We start from the raw sequence: 10,479 nt of genomic DNA, 5'->3' as shown, positions 1-10,479 counted from the left end.
CTACGATTAGGTACACTGCCTATAGTGTTGTAGCAAGGTTTAGGTATATCCCATCTGTTAATAAATAAATAACTTGTGTAAAATTGTATCGTATTTAATAGTATTTCGTAGTAAAAATATAACTATTTCGTATACACCTCTACGCACATCAAGTATTTTTGGCGCCGCTGCCGGGGACTGGCGTAACGCTATATTTTTAATATATATATTTGTATAAATATATTTTTAGAAAAACAATATAAAATTTAAAAAAAAAACTGAACCTGCGTAATTTGAATCTGCATCCTCCGTACTCGCGGAGTTTTTGGGCAGCAGACATCCGCACTCGCGGAGCCTGCTCTGGCAGCAAACCTAGTACGCATTAATTACAGATTAGGGTTAATAATTTTATTATTATTAATATTTAACCTAATTAGGGTTTTAGTTAATTAATATATTTAGTTTAGTTTTAATTTTATTTGTAATATTAAGTGTTTTCATTATTATTAATTATATAAATTAATACTTTTATAAAATCATAATATAAAAATAATATTTTTTAAAAAAAATTTGTATTTTTATAACTTTAAGTTTTATTTCTATATTTCGTATATTTTTAATCGTTAATTCGTCATTTATATATTTATCGTTCGTAATTAGTTTTAAGATTATTATTTTGCCGTAGTTATTTTATATTTCAAGATTTTTTGGCTTTCCCGTAAAATCCCTTAAGTACTTTTTCTTTAGATTAAGATTTAGGTGCTTTAGAATTTTGCGACGCTGTTTATAAATTTTAGTACCTCTTAAGTTTCGACGCGCTACTTTATTATTATTTTTCGACTTTTATTTTTCGAGGCTTATTTTTTTCGACTTCTTGTTTTTCGACGCGCTTTTTCTTTTCGATGCTCTAGTTTTTAGGACCTAGAATTTTCTTTATTTTCTTTAAATTTCGACGAAAAATTATTTTAAGTGGTTAAATTGATAGACATCCAAAATTTTCTGGTTCGTAGTAATAGTTGGATTTGTTAGTGGCGAGTTGTGGGCTTCCGATTTAAAGGGTCCTGGCTACCTGCTGCATCTATTGGCTATTCAAAACGTGGGCAAAAGTAGAAAAGTCTATTAATTAGATAACTAATATAATTTTTAGTTTATAACTAATAGGATAATTAGTAAATGCACCACATTGTAGCTAAAATTTGGTAATAAGTGTAGTATGGAAAATCTCGAAAATATTTTGGAAACTCTTTATGACATGCGAAATCAATACTCTCAAACGGGTGTTGATAAAAATTCGTTCGGTCAATCTTGGATCACGAATGACGAAACAATAACTGGTTGTGAAATCTGTGGAGATTATCATTCAACATGGGAATGTTATTATTATGTTCCTATGGAAAATTACGCACCCATGGAACCTGAATGGAATGATTATGAAGAATACAATTCAAATTGGGATTATTCCCAAGAATATATCCAAACTCAACAACCAGAGGACGAGAAAAATTATGTGTCTGAAAATTCTTTAGATTATATGAAAATCAAACTCGAAGAACTTGATGCTCAAAATGAACAAATGAGAGAGTTTGTAAATAGGCAAGCTGAAACTCTATCAGATTACACACCTGTTGATCTGAGGAGTATTGTGCAAGAAAATCTCATATCATCGAATTTTGTTAAATTCGAGAGCTCCGAAATCACCAATTATCCCGATGATACTTTTTATTCAGTTTTACCATATTCACAACATATCGACACATTAGCCTCTACCGACGAAATCATCGATCCTTCAATGGATGAAGAAGAAGTAAGGGTGAAAAATTGGTACTCTTGGGAAAATGATAACGTTGAAAATTTTACCCCCGAGACCAAAATGGTGGGACGATAAGTACCGTTAATGAAGAAGAATCTACTTCAATCCCAAAATTCACCATTCCACAACCTTCCAACCCAATATTCTCAATAGACGAGTCATCTACCAAAGATGAACTACGAGCTGTAATAGATAATGACACCTCGGATTTCACCCAATTGGGTAATAGAGGTGAAACCTTTGATCCCGAGAATGAACAGAAGGAAATGTTAGGAACTGTCCACCCTATAATATGTATGTCAGTGTAAATCGATCCATTTGACCAAGAACCAGAAAAGAGACATATCCATTTACTAAAAGCTACACTTAGAAAAGAATTAAGTAGTGACGATCGGGTGGGTCTAAACTTTAAACCCATTGATATATTATACACCACCCGAGATGTAAATAACTGGCTCACTATTTTAATTCTTGAAACTTATTCTACCGACTTCACATGTCGTCAGCTAAGTGTGGGGAAGTCTAACCCCACTTAACGTTAAATTAGGGGTTCGGGTTAGTGCATAACTCGTTAATAAAAATGCACGATTAGGGTAAAAGACACATTTTCAAATATTAGTAAACAGTTCAGAAAAGCAGCCGTTTTTGAAGGAAAAACATGTGTGATAAAACAAGAAGGAATGAACGATGAGGTGCACCATCTATCATTCGACGAGCTTTGAAATTACAAACTGGGTATTCTTAATCACTTTTCTACACTAATCACCCTCGTGAATTTATAATTATAGTCTGATTTCATGCAAATGAGGGCATTGCATGATCTCAAGTGTGGGGAAGGGTTATAAATTCTCTCGGGTTTGTACTTGGTTTATTTTCTAAATTTTATGAAAATTTGAAAAATTTTCAACTAAATGAATTCAAAATCATGTTTATACATATTTATGAACGATAAAACTAGGTGTTAATGTCGAAATTATCGTTACCTCGAAAAGGATATAAATTGAGAAACAACTAAAACGCTTGAATTTATTTATTAAGATATAAAAAGACGCATGAAAAAAGCCAAGTGTGGGGAGAATGTACCAAGTTATTCAATTAAAAACTATCTATCACATGTTTCTGTAAAGTTTATTGCAGGTGCTTTTGATTTGGACTAAATTAACTGTTTTACCCGGTTTACTGTAATATATTTGAAAGAGAGATGGATCTACACGATGAATCAATTCCATCATTAAAAGGAAGTAAAGTCTTCCTAAAAAGACAAGCGCTTCTTGATTTAGGTCAAGAAGTTGTCGTCCAGACCAGCTGTAGGTTGACGAAAAATTTTGAAAAGTCATCAATAAAATCAGCAAGAAATCCACGGACCTCAGCATCAAACAGGGTCGAAAAGTGGTCAGACTTATCCTAACCATGAGAGGATCCGTCTCGTAAAATGGGGAGGGCGCCATGCAAATTAGCTTGATAAGACTAATGAATCAGACCCCCAGAAAGGATAATCTCCTTAAAGATCAAAAATCAGCTTTTAAGACTGATATTACTCAATCCTTGAGATTGACCTTAAAGATTGAGAATTACAAACTCATGGAATTCGATGATATCTAAACTCGAGTTTGAACGAGAAAATATGTAGATCAAATTAAAACCGATTTATTTTCTAAAAACCTATTTTCAATGCGTTCATTACCATTGAACGTAAAATCCTAGGAATTCACCTGAAATTCATTAGGTCACCTGAACCAAATCGGGTGTCAACCGTAAGAATGGTGGTTGCATAGCATGGTCAAAGACAGGACCTTGTGCCAGACCGAAAAATTATAGGGTGATCTTTACTATTGCTCATACAAAGGATAGTAATTGCATCCGACACGTTTTAGACCATGGACATCTGCATGTCATTAGATATTGCCTTAACATTTGCTTGTTCAACGCTTTCCTTTACAACCGGACGGTATTTTACCGAAATGTAATATACGGAGCAAGTATACTGGACGTGTGCTTTCCTAATACAAGGTTAGTAAGTAGGTGACACAAAACCGTAAGTTTTGAGCTAAAATTTGAAAATATGAAACCCACGCAACCCACAAAAATATTTTGCAAACACCGGTGAAGGGTTATTCTGGAAAACTTATCTAGGGTAAAAGCTAGAATGAATTTTTAAAAGATCAAATGTTTTCATAAAGATCCAATTTCCTTAAAGGATCTAAATTTTCATAGTCATGTGGGACTGTAAACCACATCGTTACTACCATTGTTCATAACGCCGTATTAAAATCACTGATGTATAAAGTGTGAGAATAAAAAAAAGTGATTCGAGTGAAGTGTGATTATATTTTAAGTTATGTATTGCTTGAGGACAAGCAATGCTAAAGTGTGGGGATATTTAATAGTGCTCTAAATGAACATATATTTAGGCACAATATCCTTCCAATATGTAAAGCTTTTAGTTGTAATTGTTCTATTTTTATGTAATATTCGTTTAAATAAATAAGTGCGAAGACAAAAGAAGAAAATGACGATTTAAAGACGCAAACGTCCAAAAAGCTCAAATGTACAAAATACAATTCAAGTGGTTCAAATTATTGATGATAAACGTCTAAAAATTACAAGAGTACAAGCCGCAAAACGCAAAATACAAGATATCTACGCGTACGAAAGGACGTTCGAAAATCCGGAACCGGGACATAAACCGGGCGTAAATGCGCGACGCAACGGACCTAAATTACAAGTCAACTATGCACAAGAATAAAATATAACATATAAATGATTATATAAATTATTTATATATTATATATATATAATAAATATGTCGACAAAGCTAGGATTCAAAATTTGGTGAGCTGGAATCTGAAACTCCGCACTCGCGGAGCTCTAAAGGGTAAAAACTTCGCACTCGCGGAGCTGTCTGTTTCAGAAATGGCCTATAAAAGCCATCGAATTCAGCCGAGAGAACACACCAATTCAATCGATCTCTCTCTTTTATATATATAATTATATATATTTATAATATATATAATATAGTTTAGTTTTATATTAGATTAGTTTAGTTAATGTAACGGTTAATTACGGGTTTTGAAGTTGAAGTTCTGTCCGTGTAACACTACGCGATAAATAATCAATGTAAGCTATGTTCTCCTTTTTAAATTAATGTCTCGTACTTAAGTTATTATTATGCTTATTTAAGCCGAAGTAATCATGATGTTGGACTAAATATTAAAGACGGGGTTATTGGGCTTTGGACCATAATTAGGGTTTGGACAAAAGAACGACACTTGTGGGAATGGGACTATGGGTTATTAATGGACTTTATATTTGATTAATATAGAGATTTACAATTTGACGTAGTTATATATAACCATATACGCTCGATCGGATATGATGAGCGGGATATTTATAAATACGAATTATTGTTCATTTGACTGGACACGAGGATGAATTAATAGTCACTGGACTCATTAAAATAGGGGTGGATTACATTCAAGGATAATTGGTGTAATTGTTAACAAAGTATTAAAACCTTGGATTACACACAGTCAATAACCTGGTGTATTCATTAAACAAAGTATTAAGACCTTGTTACAGTTCGAATCCCCAATTAGTTGGAATATTTGACTTCGGGTATAAGGTTAATTTGGAGAAGACCCTTACACTTTATAATTATGACCGATGGACTATTATGGACAAAACCAGATGGACTTATCGAATAATTCAGGACAAAGGACAATTAACTCAGGGTAATAAATTAAAACGTCAAACATCATGATTACGGAAGTTTAATTAAGCATAATTCCTTTATTTTATTTTTTATCGCATTTTAATTTTTGCTACTTTAATTATCGTCATTTATATTTTGCATTAGGTTTTAATTGTGACTTAAAATATAAAATCAAAAAACCAGTCATTAAACGGTAAACCCCCTTTTATATATTATTACTATATATAATATATTTTGTACAAATATAATTGTTTAAAAATATAGTGTAAAATAAGTCGTCTCCCTGTGGAACGAACCGGACTTACTAAAAACTATACTACTCTACGATTAGGTACATTTCCTATATTGTTGTAGCAAGGTTTAGGTATATCCCATCTGTAAATAAATAAATAACTTGTGTAAAATTGTATCGTATTTAATAGTATTTCGTAGTAAAAATATAACTATTTCGTATACACCTCTACGCACATCAGAGGGAATTAATTCCCTTCCTAAGATTTTTGTGTCTTGTGTTTGAACATAACCTTGGTAACGTCTATGGGAGAATCTCTGATCCGACTGCTGACTTAAAACCAAAAGAGGGTGGTGCTCCAAAGTATAAAGCTGTTGAACCACATATTGGTCCTTCACCAGCAATTCTCCAATATCTTGCTGCTAAGCGAGGAGCTTACCTTTTGACTGCCTCTGGCGCTGCACCAGCTGAGGGGGAGGGTTCTCAGATGAAGCCAACAACACCAAAGAAGCATCCATCTACCACAACTTTAAGAGCCATTGTCGCAAAAACTGGGAAAGAAGTAGTTGTATTAGAATCTAGTGCTCATTTTAACAAAGACAACCCTAGTCTTATATACTGACTATCCACCTTTAGTTTTGGAACCCGTTGCTTTTCCATTTCTTGGTAACAGGAAAGTCTAAACGTGTAAAAGCTGACTCCAAGCATTCCAAAGGGGAGAAAGCACCAGACTCAACTGTTGTTCCTGTAAGGAGACGACCATGGAACTTGGTGCATCTCTATACCAATCAGCAACAGTATCTAACATAATTGGAAATCTTTTATCTGCTGAAATAAATGTTGAAAGTGGAGTTAAAGGTATAATCTTTACTCCCAAGCTAAATGGTTTTAAAACTAGTTTTAAGAGGAATAGGAACCCATATTCCTTTAACCAGGCACTTCCCCATTTTTCAAAAACATTCTACAACAAATATCCTCTGCTGACAGTACAACCAGCAGAGAACATACTTGACCCCCAAAGCAGACTTGAGATGGGTCATCATCGTGTTGAACCAGCTCAGACTACTGTACAGCCCAGTTTCAACTTAGATCATTAGGAGAGTCACACTAATCTATCTAAACCTGAAAATTATCTTACCAATCTAAGTCAACATGTGTTGCCAATGAGTCAGCAGAGTCACAGCTGTACTTACAGACACCAAAATCTGTCTCAGTCGAAGGGCTAACCAAAACACAAGTCTGTCCATATAAACCAACATCAGATGCAATTGTTGAGTCAAATTTATTTGGTTCTAATTTTGATAACATAAATTGGTCCAATGTTTCAGATATTTACAGTACAAGGACAGAGAAGTTGATGTGATTGAAAGGATTCCCTCTGTTTATACTGGTGACAATGTTAGTGATGGTCCAACAGTTTCTGTTACTGATAAGGAGATGGCTATTGCTGGTGATGTAGTCATTCCTGATATTATTATGGGTACTGATGACCAACCTACTGCTGGTAGTGTAGTTGATAATGATGTTATGGTCATTGATCCCATTTTCGCTGGTGGTAATCTTGATACTAGTTTTAAGGGTGAATCTATGGGTGCTGTTGACCAACCTGTTGTTGATGCTGATGATAAGATTTTTGATACCATTCCTACAAATGCAACTGGTAATATGGTTATTTCTTATATGGCCCCAGATGCTGGTGGCAGCAAAGATGATAATGTCAATAATGAATCTTCTGAGGGTGCTGATGCTGATCACAGGCCCAAATTTGCTAATCCAAATGAGGTTGTCCCCAGGTTTGTTTACAAGGGGGTAACCAATGCTCCACATATTGCCATACTGGTTGACCAGATAACTATTGATCCCCAGAGTGCACTGGTTGAAGTCAACAAATTGCCCGAAGAGGAGTTGATGGAGCTGCTTCAACAACTAGTTGAATCAGCTCAAGATGAGGTGTTTGAAAGTCTGGCCACACTTGATAATATTAATGAGCAGCCATACTATGAATATTTTGGTATGCATCCTGTTGCTTCTCCATGGCCTGGTCACTGGAAGCCTCTCAAGTTTCAGCTTGATCCTGTTACTGGTAAGGTCACTATTCATGATATTCCTGATTCGATAGTACCTTCTGATTCCTCATCTTCTTCCTCATCATCTTCTGATGGTGATGTTGACAAAGGTACTGGTAAGGACGAGCCAGTGGTTTCTGATAATGCTGATTATAAAATCAGTGGTTCCAAAGACAAACCAGTGGATCGTACTAATGATGTTGTTTCACTTGACAAGGATAACAGTGGTTATAAGCCTTCAGGCAAAGGTAAAAATGATGGTGATCATGGTGATGAGTCTAATAACGAAAATGACCTCCCACCTCCACCACCCCACAATGCTATTGTAGTTCAGCCTCTACGCCTCCACCACCAACCAGCATGTTAGATGTAGCAGAAAAGCAAGGGTTATCTACCCTTGCTATGTACAGTACAGTTTCCAAGATCACACTATCTGTCACACAAACCATAGAGGAGACTGTTGTCCATTCTGTGGGCAAAGCTCTTGAACTTGTTGGTTAAGCCACCATATTTACTGTTGAAGGGAAACTGCGTCAGATCACGACTTTTATTGATCTTGCAGTTGCTGATATCTAACGACACCATGATTAACAAGATGTAATCAATAAACGCCTTCTTTCTCATGACGTATACCTTGCAAATCTTAATAAGTTACAAGAGGAGATGGATCTAGAAAGGGCAACGGTATACTGTCTTAATGAGGAAAACAGGGTGCTTGAAGATAGGTTGGAGGATTATCAACGGTAGATGGCTACCATGGAACCTGTGGCAGAGTATCTTAGATTGGCCGAGACTGTACACCGAATGGCTGAACTTCAGTCTGATGTCCGTACCAATTTTAAACGAATAGCCATGGGTGTGTCGAAATGAGGTTTGTACTATTAATCTCTGCCTTAAAAACTATGGTGATGATCCTGGAGATCACCTCTCTCCAGCTGATGCTGATTGGAATAATTTTCCCCGGTCATTACCTGATAGTGACAGTGATTGTGAGGTAATTGTTCCCCTGTCTCCACTTCAACCCCTGCTGATAAAACAAGGGGGAGAAGAAAGCTAAGAAAAGAAAACAATCTGAGGGGGAACATGAACATGAAAAGGCTTCCAAGCATCAGAAGAGAGATGGTGATGGTGATGATCAAGAAAATACTGACACTAAGCCCAACAACGCTCATACCGACGCAGGTGTAAAGGGTGCAAATACTGGTGATTCTGAAACCAGCAAGCTTGATACATCTATTGATGATATTATTTTTGGTAGTAAGCCCCGTGATGCTGTTATAGTTGCTATGCTGACTAAAACTTTTGTTGTCTCTTAATCCATTAAAAAGAAGTTGAAAGAAAACTAGAGAGACATCAAATAGATAGCAACAAATGATGCCTTAAACTCAAAATTTGAGGCTTATGCTGCCAAGAAGAAGAAGACAATCAATTATCGCATAAGTCTCAGTAGTGAACCAAAAGAAATTCACAACAAGCTTCTTAGTCACAGACATCACAAGAAAGAACAACATAAAAGGGAAGCCAAATTTGTTGTGAAATATGATAAGAAGAAGGCAAAATTGTAGGCTGAGAGAGCTGAACGAATAAGAAATATCACTGCTGAAGAACTATAAGATTACATGAAGTCTGATAGATCTGATAAAGAAAAATTAGCAGTGGTTAGCTTCTGGAATGAAAACTAGCAAATTTGCGCAACCAGCAGTCTCTACACAGCCACCAGCATCAGCATAACCAGTAGAGGTAGCTCAACCCTCTGTTGGTAATGAAGAAACACCAGTAGAGACTAATTAGTCTACTACCGAGGGGGGAGAAAATTGCTTCAGCTCCCCTCTTGGCCACACAAGAACCAGTGCTACCACAAGATCCATCACCTGAACCCATTCTTATTGATAAACAAAGGGTGAAAACTGCTTCTGGGGATAACCAACCCCTGAGAAAAGAGCCCTTATTTGTGGTAGGTGATGAAAGTACTGAGCCAAGTGTTCAACCAACTGATATCATTAAGTCAGCTGGTACTCAAGACACGGCAAGGAGTGCTGTGAATGAAGACCCAGCCAGTACTGTGCTATTGGGTGAACGAAGTGTTGAAGACCCAGCAAAGGAGGATGAGTTGGGTGCTAAAGAAGAAAATGTAATTGTTGCTGATGATTCAATTGTTTGGAAAGATGGTGATTCTACCTATATACTATCACCTTTACCATCAGTCTTCTTTACTGCTTTTAATAGGACACTGAGTGATCTTCATCCTTATGAACCAGTGAGTCCTTCTTGCACAGCAAAGTTACCATACTCATATTCTCCTTTTTCCCCAAAGAAAAATGATAAACACACTACATGGGAAAATGAACCAGTTGTACACAGAATGCCTTCTCCTCGAAAAATGAACTCTGATGAAAGAGAAGCTTATAGGCTACAAATTACTATTGATGAATGGCTAAGCAGAGAAGAAGCCAGAAGAGCTGAGTGTATTTGACAGATCAGAATGCCGTATCATCCTCTTGATCAGCAATTCTACATTGATGCTCTAAATTTCAACATAGACTTCTCACAGTATATGAAATCCAGTGAATTGAGATTTCATACCGATGAGGAGAAAGCTCTATTTTATGAAGATGTACAACTGGATATGGACCTTGAACAGTACTGTAATTTGATGAGTACTGATGAAGGTAGACAACTT

This window comes from Rutidosis leptorrhynchoides, chromosome 4 (genome assembly GCF_046630445.1).
Source record: "Rutidosis leptorrhynchoides isolate AG116_Rl617_1_P2 chromosome 4, CSIRO_AGI_Rlap_v1, whole genome shotgun sequence".
Lineage (NCBI taxonomy): Eukaryota > Viridiplantae > Streptophyta > Magnoliopsida > Asterales > Asteraceae > Rutidosis > Rutidosis leptorrhynchoides.
Note: the sequence above shows the minus strand (reverse complement) of the source record.